This window comes from Pelmatolapia mariae, linkage group LG22 (assembly GCF_036321145.2).
Source record: "Pelmatolapia mariae isolate MD_Pm_ZW linkage group LG22, Pm_UMD_F_2, whole genome shotgun sequence".
Taxonomy (NCBI): Eukaryota; Metazoa; Chordata; class Actinopteri; order Cichliformes; family Cichlidae; genus Pelmatolapia; species Pelmatolapia mariae.
In genome coordinates, this window is record NC_086245.2 from 2,787,611 (window position 1) to 2,805,635 (window position 18,025).

The 18,025-nt window shown below is 46.5% G+C and overlaps 2 long non-coding RNA genes across 4 annotated transcripts; both read right to left on the minus strand.

The window, feature by feature from the left end:
- Positions 1-3,282: 3,282 nt before the first annotated feature.
- Positions 3,283-5,279, minus strand: LOC134619810 (uncharacterized). 3 transcript variants are annotated; one of them, XR_010092054.1, is made up of 6 exons: positions 5,134-5,279; positions 4,839-4,963; positions 4,222-4,357; positions 3,857-3,973; positions 3,651-3,752; positions 3,283-3,508 (listed from the first exon to the last, which is right to left on the minus strand). It is a non-coding gene; the product is annotated as an uncharacterized LOC134619810 (long non-coding RNA). The 3 variants fall into 3 exon arrangements; XR_010092053.1 differs by having other exon boundaries at positions 4,222-4,383; XR_010092055.1 differs by lacking the exon at positions 4,839-4,963 and having other exon boundaries at positions 4,222-4,383.
- Positions 5,280-5,517: 238 nt separating this feature from the next.
- Positions 5,518-7,838, minus strand: LOC134619738 (uncharacterized). The gene is made up of 3 exons (XR_010092038.1): positions 7,748-7,838; positions 5,706-5,895; positions 5,518-5,607 (listed from the first exon to the last, which is right to left on the minus strand). It is a non-coding gene; the product is annotated as an uncharacterized LOC134619738 (long non-coding RNA).
- Between the last annotated feature and the right edge of the window lie 10,187 nt (positions 7,839-18,025).

Genomic DNA, 18,025 nt, shown 5'->3' on the forward strand with positions numbered 1-18,025 from the left:
AGAAACTTTCTAAGTACTCCTGCCCAAATAACATGATATAACCCCACATACAGCCCAGCCATAAAGTGAACCAAGTCATTTAGTGAAAGACAGCATGGGACCAAATGCATGTAACCAGGCTGCACCAACCTGACATTTCTTCCTCCTGAATTAAATGAATGAATGGATGAAAGTTAAATGACTACAAACCTAAAGCCACTAGTTCCCACACTGGAGTTCCCTGACACTGTGTTAACTGTACTGAGGTTGTATCAACAGTTGTAACAGGCTAAGCTACGTGAGACACTGCATTGAACGATTGTTTCTATCTTAATGGTTTCAGCTCAGATGTTCTGCTTTTTCCTTTCTGTAGATCAAAGCAGCTCATGCTCTTTCTGCTTCCATTTTGATGGCAAGAAGAAGAAGAAGAAGAAGACTTCAGCGAAGTGGCGTTTATGGTCTCAGTGGACAGTCATGGTCACATACTGCATGTGGTTTTAAAAGCAACATGTCTGTTCACCACAACAATCGAGATGTGTAATATCAGTGCAGCTACGGTTTGTTCTTGAACATCAGTTCTGTTTTCTACTTTGACCACTTAGACCAAAAAAGTGTTGTTTTCAGATTCTTTCTTTTAAATCTGTACCTGTTCATTTTTTATTACAATTAGTTTCACATAAATAGTAGTGTTTCCTTTATGATCTTTTAATGCTTACACTAGACTGTACACGTCTACATTTGAGACATTTCTGTTACCTATTTATGAGACTGGGCTGCTTGACTACAATTTGGAAATGGATGCAAAATTGTGCTATTGTTTGTTATTTAATAAGATTCAATTCAATTCAATAAAACTTTATTGATCCTGAAGGGTGACCCCGAGGGAAATTTGGGTTAAGGCCAACACAGGACGTGTCTGACTAAGCAAAGATTAATCTGATCCCATTTCTACCTGTCTCTACTGTTTCAACTGTAATTGTCAGGATATATATTTATTCCAGCTCTCACAGGACAAAGGAATGACTCAGACGTGTCAGATGTTCTTTGACTTGATAAACAATTTGAAGTTCACAATTTTCTTACAAATAAAACTCTAATGACGAACATGAACAGCTGTGGTTATTTCTGAGACAAGATTTTTTTGAATGTGTTCACATTTAGACATTTGTATGCTGAAACTGTAATGGTGAACCTGAGGTGATGGTCAACAGAAGGCAAATATATTTAAATATAAAACAATACTGAAGTAATGTCTTTACCCTCTGCAGCGTGTGGACGCTGTGCACACAATCACCTTAATCACTGTAGTAAACATGCACCGCTAGCTCACGTGACTGACTGTCTCCATGGTTACATCGTGTATTATTAGCTATGCAAACAGCTTCCAAAGATACCGCCATATCTCTGCAGCTGTAACACTTTCATGCTTTACAAATCATTTCACGTTTTTGATAGTTATGAAGACAGAATATGTTTTTAAAGTCATGCTAGGCTGTTGCTATGGTGGTTGCTGTGGACTAGGGTGGACCGCGCGTCCGATTCCTGTTATCAGCTGTCCGCCGTAGGAAGGCTGCGTTCCGTTTAGAAGTAGCGACAGTCTGCCGTAACTCGAACTCAAACCCCGCTTTGTTCTGTAATTAAAGGGCTTTTACAGCCGTTCATGACACACACGCACACACACATAAAGCACTTTGCCTCACCATGAGAATGCAGCTTTACTAAAACCTTTAAAGTATCTGATATAGGATAGAAAAATGAAGCAACCAGAGATTTAATGATGAAGACTCTGGGTTCTGTAGTTCACGTTTTACAGTCCTGAATGACTCACTGCACATCCAAATAATTTATTGAAGAGGAGTTTAGAATGCACTTTACATTTAGACTGTTGCTGTTTAATTTTTTACATTGTTACTGTGTTATGTCATGATAAGGTTTACCTGCTGGGGGTTTGATGGATCAGCTGGACAATACAGTCAAAGACAGACTTCATCCATCATATGCAAGAATCCTAGTTAGATTTTTGTTTTCACTCATATTTTTTAACCAAATATTGAAAACAACTCTGACAGACTGGATACCTGGTCAAGGTGTACATTACCTTTCACTCAAGCATCCCAGGACAGAGCCCTGCCCCACCATGAGCCTGGGTGGATACGTAGTTATAATATAAAATGACTGATACTGAACATGAATATTTCATGAAAATCAAATTATAATATGAATTCCTAGGTGTTTGTTATATCCAGCAAGAGTAATATTGATTACATATGTCTGAATTGCTAACCCTAACCCTAGCTCAACAGACCACAATGCCCTGGACTGTCACTAATATTACATGCTGTGAACATAAGTAGCTTTGATCACAGTTTATGTTGTAAAAGAGAAGGAATATTGAAAAAAAGATCTACATTGTGATATTATTTCTTCCAAACTGACCAGAAACATGCTTGTCAGACTCTCACAGCACAGGATCAGACTCACTGTGCATGACGGCTCAGGCCAATAATGTTTGTTAGATTGTCAGTTGTTTAGTATACTTCTGTACAGTTAGGGTCACCATCTCTGTTTCAGTATAATTAATATACAGAAAACACTAAAAGTTGATTGTCTTCCAATATTCTAGCATAATTAAAAAACTGACTTTGTATGTACATATTGTTACAGTCCTAATGCCAATATGATTCTTCATAACGCCTGCTTTGAAATACTGAGCTTTAAAATTGACTTGATGAAAGATAATTTACAGTGGCAGTCTGTCAGGATAATTCTGACTATAAGATCACTGTATTAATCTGAATCCTTTTGAAATGTGCTGTGAATGAATGCTGATGCAATTCACTGTGGGAAAGCTGTTAATAAAATGAATCTGTGACACATGCAACACATTCACAGAGGAAGAGGACACAAATGGAGGACACGCAGTGTGTTAAAGTCAGAAATCCAAATCTTTAGTCAAAAACAGGCAGTGGTTACAAACAGGAAGACAAGCAGTCCATTAAACAGTCTACAGGGTCAAACATACAGAGAATTCAAACAGCAGTAAAAAATAACTGGACACTGAAAAACTTAAAGCCATGTGTGATGCAATAAAAGGAAGCAGCGCAGTATATTCACTGAATTACAAAATTACAAAAGAGAAAAACGACGATTTCTAAGGTTTGTTTTCTAAATGCAGGCAGAGTGTGGCTGGTAAAGATGGAAACATACAGAATGTAAACTGTGTGAGTTTGGTGAACATTCTTAGTAACAAATGAGGTAAAAAAAAAAACAACCCAAAACAGACAAAACACAGAAAGAGGCTCTCAGTATTCATTAATAATTAGAAACTATCTAAACATTCTGGTCGTGGATTTGTACAGTCTTAGTTCCGCTCGCTGTCATCATTATAATCATCATGATCAATGGCGAGGTCCTGAGGTGGGCGGGGCTGTCTCTGGTGATGTCACCATGAAGGAACAGCATCTGGCACGTGTTGGTGAAACAGCCCAGTACTGGTTTAGTTTCCTCTCCAGCTGTTGGACATTTGACACTTCAACATTAAGGGGAAGAAGAAGAAACAGTGTTAGGTCAGGTGACCACATGGTTTCTAAAAAAACTGACAGGAAGTAACCAGGCTGTTAGAAATGGATGGCATGTGTTTATAGTTACTGTAGTTAGGTAACTCTACTTACCAAAAGCAAAGCTGCTGAATGTTGCAGGAACATGCTCATGTGTGGTGGTCATTCAGTGCTGCTCCGGCAGGTTAGACAGTCCAAGACTGATATCCTGCCCATCTGAGAGTTTGAAAACACACATGCAAAAATTTAATTGTATTACAGTCAAAGTTGGATGTTCGTTTTTGTCCTTTAAAAATGATTGTGTATTTGAAAGCACTAACATTTAGGGATGACTCAGATCGTCTCTCTATCTCCTTTAAAGGGGAGACAAGTGTGTCCACTGATCCACGTCACTTTACCTGGATGATGACTCCTCTCTCCCTCACCCAGAAACACTCCTAAAATAACCAAGCAAATAAATAATACGAAGATTTACTCACATTACAAAAACATCAAAAACATCTCCCTTTGATTCCATTCCTCCATTCCTGCTGAACATCAGGCAACAAATGTCCCAGTAAATCACAGTAAAATGTAAAGCACATATTTTCTCTGCTTTGTCTAACCTCTGCAGAGCCTCTGTCAAGAAAAACATATCTGTAAGCACAAAACAAATATACATTTCATAACACGTCACTGGACAAACCTCGGTCAGTTGATTTCCTCTGTGCAGTGCAGACGAGCATCAGTCAGCAAGTCAAGGTGGTGAGATGGACTGGTGCCCTTGGTGACTCTGCTGGTTCTTCTGAGGAAACACCACCGTCTCTCCACACCGTCACCATCTGTGAGCACAAACTGCCGCTCTGCTCTGTCAGCATGTAGGAAATCACATATCACACACACAGGGGTGAAGAAACATTAGAGCTCAACTTTGGATACTTTAGATCTAAACAGATCAAACTAGCTCTTAGTCTCAGCAATCAGACAAACAATGATACCAAACTGATTCTGTATGAATACAATATGGTATTTTCAATACAGGTGTCAAATTAATGTATTAAAACTAATACAGATATATGTATATATATTTTTGATAAATTAGTTTGCTAAATTATTTTTTTTTCATTTAACAATTGCAACTGAAAGAAATTAAATATTGAACAAAAATATATTGTCACATTCTTCATTCTCAAATACAAATTTCACAAAGTAAATTTTTGATTAACAGAAAAAATATGAATTACAAAAAATAATTGTATATTATTAAAATATTATGCAACAGTGACCAAAGTCAGAATCATCATTACAGTATTGTTGACTTACTGCTTGCCTAATAGTGATAAACTTCAGGGGAGATCATGATGACAGAAAACTGTAAACAACACTCTGAAGTCTGAAGCTTCTTTTCTTGTTTCTGTGACCTCAGCACGCTGACAGACTTGAAGTTGCTAAAGATTTTAAAAAGTGAATAGAATAGAATAGAATAATCCTTTAATTGTCCCACAAGGGGAAATTTGGTGATAATTATAGGGAAGAAACTTCTCTTTTTCATCCGTTTAATCAAACATTTGATGCCTCAGCTGTCTCAGTCCTATAGCATTCTGCAACTACAACTAACCTGAGGAGGCTTGGATTTGGCTGCAGGTGCCCCTGTACATCCTTCTCAGCAGCACACATGTGGGTACCATTTAATCATACTTCGTCCTGAGCTTTGCTTCATCACAAGACTAAAGGTGGCATACCGTGTCACGGTCTTATCATCATCCAACTGGAGAAGAAACATTTACGGTCATCCTGGTTTTGTTTTCTGATCCTGCAAAAAGACTGAGGAGAACAAAGCCCAGAGAACACAAGATACACAACATCCAACATTCAGACTCAACAGCCTCCATAAATGAAGAGCACCAGGTTGGTCCAGTTATACTAGATATAAGCATAATTCACATTACTGTGTATGAATAATAATCAAGAGACACACTTTGCAGATGTAGAGCATGATTTCCCATCATCAGACTGTAAACAAATATCCACCAGGCTTCTTTGTTGGCAGAGGTGATGATTCTCCCATCAGGGATCAGTAGCGTGTATTATCCTGTGGTATAAGCAGCAGTCACTGAAATATTACTGTTTCAGATAAGAAATCTAGCACATAAAAGTCAAGATGGGAGAGATCTCTACAAACTGACTTACCTCTGCAAGTGTGAGGCTGTTCCTCCAGCTTCAACAAAGATCTGACTCTCCAGTCACAAACAGAAAACACCAGCTGGGAGATAGAAAACGCTGCCTGGGTCTTGCTGGATGTTGCTGATCAGAGTCTCACATTAGCAGAGCGCTGCTTGGTCCCACTGACCCATGTGGACAGCGACTGTGGAGAACTGTTCTGGAAAATGGAAAAGAGAATTAAAATGACAAAAAGTCAAACAGGATTTCCAGAAAGACTCTCTTAGAATCAGCAATCAAAAAATCATTGGTTCATATTACAATTAAATATGAACAGGCTCCTTAAATGTAAGCAGTTAAGATCTGATTTGATTTACATCCTTCACACAGCACATCTGTCCAGGCTGTCAGGTAAACATAGAATTAATCTCAGGTAACATGACTCACAGTAGAGATTCAGTAAGAAAGATTGCCAGCTCTAATGTTATTACCACACCAACAGCTCAGATTTCTAGAAGTATTTAAACAAATGTCAGTCTATCCATTCATTTTCTTCTGAATATTCAATTCAGGTTCACAGTGGGAGGGTGGGGGGTGTCGTGGAAGTTTGTAAATAAAGTCTGCAACACAGAAAGAGCTGTGATCAAGCTATTTATTACTGCGTAGAGGAGAGCCAACACACATCAAACATCACAGTTCACAATCATGTCAGCTCTGCCACAGAAGTCTTGCTCCCACTCCTTTATGCATTCCAAGGAAGAGGGAGGAAGTTACAAACTGATCCTACCACACTTCACGCGCCTCGCTATGAAACCTAACGGATCAATGGTTATGCTGTTTTGTGCCCTTGGCCTTATCAGCACCTGTAAAGGGAGTTGTTTTCTCAAACTGCTGATGCTGAAGTAAGTTCATCTAGTGTTAGAAACTTTCACTGAACAGTCTATAACAGTGTCACAACTAAGCATATGCATAAGCACTTAAATACTTTAAATGAGAATAACAGAAAATTTCTATTACAGGAGCTAGAGCCTGTCCCAGTAGTCACAGGTAGAGCACACCTGGACAGGTACCAGTCTGTCAGAGGACTAACAGAGAGACAGACATCAGAGTAACAAATCTATTTAAAATTAATGTAAGCTTGCTACAGCTGTATGTATGAACATGTGTTTCTGTGCTCTCAGTCCACCTCTCAGGAACCTGGAATTCATTTTTAGTCTACTTTAAACAGACCTCACAAAAGGCTGATGTGGCTGGATCAGTAGTCTGATTTAAGTACAATACCTTTGGCCAGGGATTAATCTGGTACATCACTTCACTGCAGTCTTACATATTATCCCCACACCTGAATAAAAAATATTGATATTTACATATAACACATTCAGCTGATGCAGCCTGACTCAATCCTAAATGTTCAGCACACACAGAGACACAGAGGGACTGTTTAAAGTTTAGTGTTAACCTGAGTCACTGATCATTTACAGTATTACAGTCTGGCAGTCTTTGCATGATGTCCACGTCACTGTAAGTTTCTAGCTGACTCTCAGGTGTGACAGGTGTGCCAGCAGGAAAGAGTAATAAGAACCTGCATCCTGAGGTTTGTCATGCAGGATTAAAAGAGCCAGGCTTTGTTCACACAGCTAGGATTGTATTTTACACTGACCCTGGGTCAGTATAAGTATCATACAGTTTAAACGAAGCACTGAAACTTGCACATATTTATTACAGATGAATTGAAGCTAATCTGGATATTTACTGTCAATCTGTGGCTGCGATTAATCACTTTACTGGAAACTTTATTAACTAGTAACTTCATCAGTCATGACAGAAGCTAATATTTCTGTGCTAACATCGTTTAAACAGTAACAGCTTTACTACAATATAAGCTAACGTTTACACCGTAACTTTAAGCTAGCACCATAAAGACGGTAAAACACGTAATAATATCTACAAATGCATCTTAAAGCTGTTATATCAGCACTCGGTGTATTACTAACATAACCACATTTACATTATTGACACTCGCTGACTTTTAATAGTCATTCTATAAATGCTGTCCGTTTAAATGGTCTTACCTGTAACACTGCTGTATCCACCGGATTCCAGCCAGAGTGGATTCTGGAGTCTTCCCACGCTCCTGTCAGTGATCCTCCATCTGGATGGATGATACCAACCTTCTGAACAATCTAGCAGGTGGATGGCCCACATCTATGGGACTGATTTCTGCTAATAACGCCCATTGTATGGACTGGTAACAGCCGAAGCGGGTGAATAAAGTCACCCGGTCGCTAGCTGTGCCATTACCCAGCATACACCTCTCCCTCCATAAATGCAATAAACGATACAAAAGTAATGGCCTATAATTAATTTATCTGCTGTATCTGCTGTTTCTCAGGTAGTTGTTTACATTATATAATATATTGTGTTCAGTACACGTCACTATGTGATTTTGGAAATATATAAATATACGGACAACAGGCTCTTCCGCGGAAATCTCTTGTCGTCAATAAACAACGATTAGGGATCAGTATAGGATTCAATAGGAGGACCCTGCACGTCAATTCTCGACGCCAGGGGGGTACCCTGCGCGTCGATAAGTGAAGCAGAGGGAGCCTGACCATGCGTCACACATTTGACGAGTTGGGAGTGAGAACGTGTTGGTTTACACCTGTGTGCACACCTGTGTGGATGAGCATGCTTGTATTCAAAAGGTTTCTCCATGTAATGATCTGCTAGGGGGTGTGGGGAGTCATAGCCCCGTCCCCCAGGGCATGAAGCAGGCATGGAGGAGATCCAGGCCCCAGACATCCAGAGGCCCCTAGAGTGTGAGAGCCCAAGGAGGACCACGACCCGCGACCTCTGCCAACAGCCAGCTGTGCCAGAGTGAACCGAGCAGCAGGGGCGCTTTTTTGAACTGCAGGTCCTTGAAGGGTAATACAGTTTGAAGCTGGAGGATCTCTATATAAATATCCGATAGAAGCTAGGTCACCTAACTTACAGTAGTTGTTGAAAGGATAAAGTTGTGGTATATCCGTGGTTAGAAATACCATTATTACTTTAGGATTAGTTTAACACAAAGTCAGGGCTGACCCGGGACCATTGCTGTGAGTCACATCGGACGCAGCATGTGCTGCTAATGCTAACTGCTAACTAAAAGCCAAAGATCCAGAATTTGTTGCGCTGGCTGCTGAGCCCGAGGTCCGCAGCGTTGTTGAAAAGGCTCTGGAGGTCCCTGTATTAAGCACGTAAACCTGTGACACAAAAATCACCAAACTCAGACCACCACAGACTGTTTTCCTTTGTGGTGATGAAGGAAAATGCTGGGCTGGCATGTAAAAGGGCATTTATTCCCTTCAAGGACCTGAAGCTCCATAAAGCACCCCTCCAACAGTCAATCCCATCTGTTCTCTGATTGGATAGTTAAATTTGTGATTGACATGACATTGACCAACCAGATGAAAGGAAGAAAAATAGGGTCAAAATTCATACTTGTAACTTGAAACTTGAGTGCAGAGTTTGACACGTATTTTTTGGCTAAGTCCAAACACAAATCTTTTTTACGCACACACAAATTCTTTTTTACACATACAAATCTTTTTTACGCACACACAAATTCTTTTTACACACATACAAATCCTGATTTACAAGTACAAAATATTTATGACCACAATTTGAGCCCATAGAACCGCAGCTGCATGACCTTTTCACTTCCACGTTAATAAATCATATTACCTCGTTGGCTAGGGCAGGATGACTGGAGTATGTTGTGAATTAATAAAACCAGAAGATAACCCATGTCAGAATATAGCGGACAGGTTAAATGTTTTACAACACAATTTAAATAAGGCCTTAAAGTTAATTCTTCCACTACATTCAGTTTCCCGCCTTCCAAATGTCAAGTCACATTACAACAGTATTTTGTATGACATATGTATTCATTTCCATGTTGCAAGGCACTTTGAAGTATTTTTAATACATGAACAGGGCTATTTTAAACAGGACGAAGAAAGAGCAATTTGTGTGTTATTAATAATGCTTGGTGTCAGAAGCAACATGGGTCGGACAAAAAGTTTCTGGCAGCAACATTTTTCAAAATGCTAAAAACAAAATTCATAACAAATAAATACTAGAACTGTATCATATAAGATGAACTCCACACTTCTTGGCATAAATTAGCCACTAAACAGCAAACTGTAGCTGCTGTAATAACTTCATATTGGAGATGGGGGTGGTGATACCGGCCCTCATGGCGACACGCTGCCTGCATGGTGTAACCCACCACTTCATTGCTTGCTGAACACCGACACAAACCGCAGAAAAAGCCAAAAGCCATCACAAGGCCTATCCAATCAGAGAGATGGAGCTAACATTAGCGAGACAGATAAATATGAAGGCATGCCGGCTCGGACGTCGCCCGGATCAACAAGGTCCACGTCAGGTGTTGAGGAACCAGGGCACCCTGACGACAAGTGGGCTACTGAAACAAGAAGGCATCGGTGGGCAAGAGACGAAAACAGGGCGTTGTTGGAATGCTACTACGCAAGTAACCCTGGCGGAAGGGGTTACATGAATAGGATGAGGGACCTATGGATTCTTCGATACCCAACATCCACAATGACGGCGAAACAACTAGTAGCTCAGTGTTCCAACATTCGAAAGAAGGGACTGCTCTCACAGCTAGAGACTGATGAGGTACAACATAAAAAATGCTACGGCAAGGAGGAGTCAGGATGCCAGGTCAGGGGGGAGATATCATCACCCCCACCCGAGATTGGGTACATAGCCCCAAGTGCGATAGGAGAAGGATCGTTGAGTGCGAGAGGAACTGACCTGAAAGATACGATCATGGCCAAGCTTGAAACCTGGATCCCCCATAGCCGGTTACCAAGATTACGTGAAGTACCCTCAGAAGGTCTGCTAGATGATGTTAATGCAGCACTACGGATGATACCTACAACCATGATTACCGACACTAACAAGCTGATCTACAATACGGCAGCAGTGATCAGTGAGATGCTTGGCTACAAGTTGAACAGCCACAAGGGGCAGTACCCTCCGTGGAGAAGGAGGCTAGAGGGCAAGATCAAAGTAGCACGAAGGGAGGTTAGCCAATTAACGGAGTTGCAGAAAGGGGCGACAAAGAAGGTGCATAAGAAATACAGCAAGCTGTCCATACCTGAGGCCTTGGAAACTGCCAAGCAAAGACTCACAGCCTTGGCCAGCCACTTGAGAAGGTACACCAGAGAGATAGAAGGCAGGAGAATAAACCAGCTGTTCTCCACAGCAAAGGTGTACTCTCAGTGGCAAGGGAACAATAAGAGAACAGCACCACCAAGGCTGGAGACGGAGCAATACTGGAAGAGCATATGGGAGAAGAAAGCAACCCATAACGGCAATGCTCAGTGGCTAGTGGATCTGAGGGCAGACCATAGCGACCTCCCTGAACAGGGTCCAGTAACCATCACAGTGGCAGACATCCAAGAAAGGGTCTCCAGTATGAAGAGTTGGACAGCACCAGGGCCCGACATGGTTCACGCCTACTGGCTGAAGAAGCTGACTGCACTCCACGAGCGTCTGGCAGCACAAATGAACCAGCTGCTAGTTAACGAGAGACACCCGGAATGGCTAACCGAAGGTCGGACGGTCCTGATCCCCAAGGACCCCAAGAAGGGACCGGTCCCATCCAACTACCGACCAATAACCTGCCTCAGTACTACATGGAAGCTCCTGTCAGGCATCATATCGGCTAAGATGAACAGGCACATGGGTCAATACATGAGCGGGGCACAGAAAGGGATTGGCAAGAATACCAGAGGCGCAAAACACCAGCTACTGGTAGACAGAACAGTCAGCCGAGACTGCAAGACCAGACTGACCAACCTGTGCACAGCCTGGATTGATTACAAGAAGGCCTATGACTCAATGCCCCACAGCTGGATACTGGAATGCCTAGAATTGTACAAGATCAACAGGACCCTAAGAGCCTTCATCAGGCACTCAATGGGGATGTGGCGTACAACACTAGAGGCAAACTCCAAGCCCATAGCACAAGTCACCATCAAGTGCGGGATCTACCAAGGAGATGCTCTGTCCCCACTGCAGTTCTGCATAGGCCTGAACCCCCTCAGTGAGATCATTAACAAGACTGGCTACGGATACCGACTACGAAACGGAGCGGTTGTCAGCCACCTCCTGTACATGGATGACATCAAGCTGTATGCCAAGAGTGAACGAGACATCGATTCACTGATACACACTACCAGGCTATACAGCAATGACATTGGAATGTCGTTCGGACTGGAGAAGTGTAGTCGGATGGTAACAAAGAGAGGGAAGGTAGTCAGAACTGAAGGGATTGAACTACCAGAAGGCAACATTGCAGACATAGAGGACAGTTACAAGTACCTGGGGATCTCGCAGGCAAATGGGAACCATGAAGAGGCCGCTAGGAAAGCTGCAACCACCAAGTACCTGCAGAGGGTCAGGCAAGTCCTGAGGAGTCAGCTGAACGGTAAGAACAAGATCCGGGCCATCAACACCTACGCCCTGCCCGTGATCAGGTACCCTGCTGGGGTAATAGGCTGGCCAAAGGAGGAGATAGAAGCCACTGACATAAAGACAAGAAAGCTCCTGACCATGCATGGAGGGTTTCACCACAAGTCCAGCACCCTGAGGCTGTACGCTAAGCGGAAGGAAGGGGGACTGGTGAGTGTCAGCACCACAGTCCAGGATGAGACAAGAAACATCCACGAATATATCACGAAGATGGCCCCAACTGACAGCGTGCTCAGTGAATACCTCAGGCAGCAGAAACCCAAGAAAGAGGAGGAAGGCGAGGAACCATCATGGAAGGACAGGCCCCTGCACGGTATGTACCACCGGCAGATAGAGGAGGTGGCTGATATCCAGAAATCCTACCAGTAGCTGGACAAAGCTGGACTGAAAGACAGCACAGAGGCACTAATCATGGCAGCACAAGAACAAGCTCTGAGTACAAGATCCATAGAGGCTGGGGTCTATCACACCAGGCAAGACCCCAGGTGCAGGCTGTGTAAAGATGCCCCTGAGACAATCCAGCACATAACAGCAGGGTGCAAGATGCTAGCAGGCAAGGCATACATGGAACGCCATAACCAAGTGGCCGGCATAGTGTACAGGAACATCTGTGCCGAGTATAACCTGGAAGTCCCGAGGTCAAAATGGGAGATGCCCCCATGGGTGATGGAGAATGACCGAGGTAAGATCCTGTGGGACTTCCAGATACAGACGGACAAAATGGTGGTGGCTAACCAACCGGACATAGTGGTGGTAGACAAACAGAAGAAGACAGCTGTAGTGATCGATGTAGCGGTTCCGAATGACAGCAATATCAGGAAGAAGGAACACGAGAAGCTGGAGAAATACCAAGGGCTCAGAGAAGAGCTCGAGAGGATGTGGAGGGTGAAGGTAACGGTGGTCCCCGTGGTAATCGGAGCACTAGGTGCGGTGACTCCCAAGCTAGGCGAGTGGCTCCAGCAGATCCCGGGAACAACATCGGAGATCTCTGTCCAGAAGAGCGCAGTCCTGGGAACAGCTAAGATACTGCGCAGGACCCTCAAGCTCCCAGGCCTCTGGTAGAGGACCCGAGCTTGAAGGATAAACCGCCCACAGGGGCGAGATGGGTGTTATATTAGGGGTGCAACAATACTCGTATCGATATTGAACCGTTCGATACAGTGCTTTCGGTTCGGTACGCATATGTATCGAACAATACAAAATTTTTAATTTATTTTATCAACTTTTCTTCTGACGATGCTGTCTGTGTTCAGAGCTCAGTGGATCTGCGTTCGACTTATCCGCCTAGGCTCCACTGTCGAGCGCAGATCCACTGAGCGCAGCGCAAGCTAGCGAGACAGAAGTTAAGCTGTTGCAACATGGCAAATTGAACCTCCCCCACCCTCATTCAGATCTGGCGTTTGGAACTATTTTGGTCTTCATGTGAAGTATGACCCTGAAGGTAAGCGCGTCATGGACAAAAGTAAAACAGTATGTCGGATGTGCCACGCAATGCTCAATTACATGGGTGGAAACTACTGCGTTAACGCCCCACACACGGGGCGATCCGTGGTAACTCGTTAACGGAGATTTGCAGTGTTGTGGCATTAACGTCATTTCAACGAGATTAACGCTGACAGCTCTAGTGGGAACACAACGAATATGACTGCACATTTACTCCGACATCATCCTAGTGCAAAGACAAGTGGAAGCAGACAAAAACAACAAGCACGCATGCTACAAACTTTATCCGAGTCATTTAGACAGCCGTTAGCACATGATTCTCCTTATGGGGACCTGATATGTTTAATATGCTGCTGAGAATATAGCCCAGAAGAAGGTTATAGTATAGCTTTTATTTTGGAAAGAGCCATTTCTCTGTAATAAACTCTCTTTTTCGAAAGATGAGTGATTTCTCGATCAGATAGATTTATTTTTTTAATACTTTGTTGTTTCAGCAACATTAAATTTAAAAACTGTACTTTTGAGTTAAAATATATATTTGTAATTTTAATAAATGACAAAAAGGCATGAACATTTTTTTGTATCGAAAAAATATCGAACCGTGACACCAAAGTATCGAACCGAACCGAACCGTGAATTTTGTGTATCGTTGCACCCCTAATATATATATATATATATATATATACACATATATATACACATATATACATATACATTATATATATATACATATATACATATATACATATATACACACATATATACACACATATATATATATATATATATATATATATATATATATATATATATATATATATATATATATATATATATATATATATATATATATATATATATATATATACTGTCACGGTTTGCGGGTGCAAGCCGTGTGGAAATAAATTAGGACCAGGCAGCGGCAGCTCAAGTGCAGGTGAGAATTTATTAACAGTGGGACGAATAAACAGAAATGGCGGGTGACACTAACAGGAAAACCTAAACTGGGTAACACTAACAAAACAAACCAGAAATGAAGATGCAGGGAGGTCCGGGGAAATACACATGGGGAGACCGAGGGGAAACAACACAGACGAACCAGCAACGAGGACGAGTGAACACACACTATAAATACACCCGTAATCAGGGAATGGGAAACAGGAGGGGAACACACCTGGAAGACATCACAACTGACGAGGCAGGGGAAACGTAGCAGAACACACTGACATAAGACACAGACCTTCACAATAAAACAGGAACTACACATACAAGGACACACGCGGGCTGAACAGAGTAAACACTAAACAGAGGAAAAGCAGAACCAACAATCACATTAAAAGAGAAACACAAAACGCTGGGTCAAACGGACCCAGGATCATGACAGTACCCCCCCCTCAAGGGCTGGCCCCAGACAGCCCAACAAGAAAACAAAACCGCCAGAAAAACAGAAAACAACAATGGACCAGGGCGGGTGGCGGGGGTCCAGGACGGAGGGCTCGAGGCAAAACAAAACAGGAGCACTAGAAAGTCCAAAACAAAACGCGAGTCCAGCACCAAAAGAACAACAACAAAAGAAACACACCGGAGCACAAGAAAACAGAGTCCAAAACAGAAGAGTTCAGGGGGCCGGCCAGGGGGCCGACAACACCGGAGCCCAAACAGTTCAGGGGGCCGGCCGTGCGGAAGGCAGCGGTGGCGACGTGGAAGCAGTTCAGGGGGCCGGCCGTGCGGAAGGCAACGGCGGCGACCCAGGCGAAGAGGATCCGGGGGCCGGCCGTGCGGAAGGCAACGGCGGCGACCCAGGCGAAGAGGATCCGGGGGCCGGCCGTGCAGAAGGCCACGGCGGCGACGTGGACACAGTTCAGGGGGCCGACCGTGCGGGAGGCAACGGCGGCGACCCAGGTGACGGCGGTCCGGGGGCCGCCCACGACGGCGACCCAGGCGAAGAGGATCCGGGGGCCGGCCGTGCGGAAGGCAACGGCGGCGACCCAGGCGAAGAGGATCCGGGGGCCGGCCGTGCAGAAGGCCACGGCGGCGACGTGGACACAGTTCAGGGGGCCGACCGTGCGGGAGGCAACGGCGGCGACCCAGGTGACGGCGGTCCGGGGGCCGCCCACGACGGCGATGGCGCCTGGCCAGGGGCCTGGAAAGTGGCCAGTCAGCTGCAGACCCCGACAGGGTAGGACCAGGCGACGCTGAAGACTCGGAGGCTGGACCAGGCGACGCTGAAGACTCGGAGGCTGGACCAGGCGACGCTGAAGACTCGGAGGCTGGACCAGGCGACGCTGAAGACTCGGAGGCTGGACCAGGCGACGCTGAAGACTCGGAGGGTGCTGCTGGCGTGGCTGATGAGGCCGCAGGTGACGGCGAGGAAGCCGGAGACGAAGAGGCCGCAGGTGACGGCGAGGAAGCCGGAGACGAAGAGGCCGCAGGTGACGGCGAGGAAGCCGGAGACGAAGAGGCCGCAGGTGACGGCGAGGAAGCCGGAGACGAAGAGGCCGCAGGTGACGGCGAGGAAGCCGGAGACGAAGGCACTGCAGCTGGCGGCGTAGATGGTGAGGCTGCCGCTGGCGTGGATGGTGAAGCTGCAGCTGGCGGCGGCGTGGAAGCCGGAGACGGAGGCGCTGCAGCTGGCGTGAATGAAGAGGCGGCAGCTGGCGTGGACGCCAGAGATGGAAGCGCTGCAGGCGGCGGCGTGGAAGCGGGAGGCGGCGGCGCTGCAGGCGGCGGCGTGGAAGCCGGAGGCGGCGGCGCTGCAGGCGGCGGCGTAGATGGTGAGGCTGCCGCTGGCATGGATGATGAAGCTGCAGCTGGCGGCGGCGTGGAAGCCGGAGACGGAGGCGCTGCAGCTGGCGGCGGCGTGGAAGCCGGAGACGGAGGCGCTGCAGCTGGCGGCGGCGTGGAAGCCGGAGACGGAGGCGCTGCAGCTGGCGGCGGCGTGGAAGCCGGAGACGGAGGCGCTGCAGCTGGCGGCGGCGTGGAAGCCGGAGACGGAGGCGCTGCAGCTGGCGGCGGCGTGGAAGCCGGAGGCGCTGCAGCAGGCGGCGGCGTGGAAGCCGGAGGCGCTGCAGCTGGCGGCGGCGTGGAAGCCGGAGGCGCTGCAGCTGGCGGCGGCGTGGAAGCCGGAGGCGCTGCAGCTGGCGGCGGCGTGGAAGCCGGAGGCGCTGCAGGCTGGACGGGTCCCTCGGATCCTCCAGCGGAGACTAGAGACGAAGGCCGGAGCGGTCCCTCGGACCCTCCAGCGGAGACTAGAGACGAAGGCCGGAGCGGTCCCTCGGACCCTCCAGCGGAGACTAGAGACGAAGGCCGGAGCGGTCCCTCGGACCCTCCAGCGGAGACACGAGACGAAGGCCGGAGCGGTCCCTCGGACCCTCCAGCGGAGACTAGAGACGAAGGCCGGCGCGGTCCCTCGGACCCTCCAGCGGAGACTAGAGACGAAGGCCGGAGTGGTCCCTCGGACCCTCCAGCGGAGACACGAGACGAAGGCCGGAGCGGTCCCTCGGACCCTCCAGCGGAGACACGAGACGAAGGCCGGAGCGGTCCCTCGGACCCTCCAGCGGAGACACGAGACGAAGGCCGGAGCGGTCCTTCGGACCCTCCAGCGGAGACACGAGGCAAAGAGTCCACTAGCCGACATAAAGGCAGCTGGCACTGCACGGAGCACTGGCTTTGCCCAGGCAACACTAACATGGAGGAGTTCTCTGAGGGCTGCTTAATCTTCAGGGGTCCAGTCATAGCTGGGGGGTGAAACCTAGCTTCTGGGGAAGCCCTGGAGTGCATAACTTCGCCTGAAGCAGCTAAAGAGCAAGAATCTCCCTGGGTGGAACTAAGACCTTCTCCCTGCATGGAGTGAATGAGTGAAACTGGTAATACTGGAACCTGTACTGCAAGTAACGGTGACACTGGAAGCACAGGGGCCTGAACTACAGGCGGCACAGGGGCCTGGACTACAGGCGGCACAGGGGCCTGGACTACAGGCGGCACAGGGGCCTGGACTACAGGCGGCACAGGGGCCTGGACTACAGGCGGCACAGGGGCCTGGACTACAGGCGGCACAGGGGCCTGGACTACAGGCGGCACTGGGGCCTGGACTACAGGCGGCACTGGGGCCTGGACTACAGGCGGCACTGGGGCCTGGACTGGAGGCTGCACTGACGGTGAAGCTGGGAGCACTGGAGGCTGCACTGACGGTGAAGCTGGGAGCACTGGAGGCTGCACTGAGGGTGACGCTGGGAGCACTGGAGGCTGCACTGAGGGTGACGCTGGGAGCACTGGAGGCTGAACTACAGGTGACGCTGGGAGCACTGGAGGCTGAACTACAGGTGACGCTGGGAGCACTGGAGGCTGAACTACAG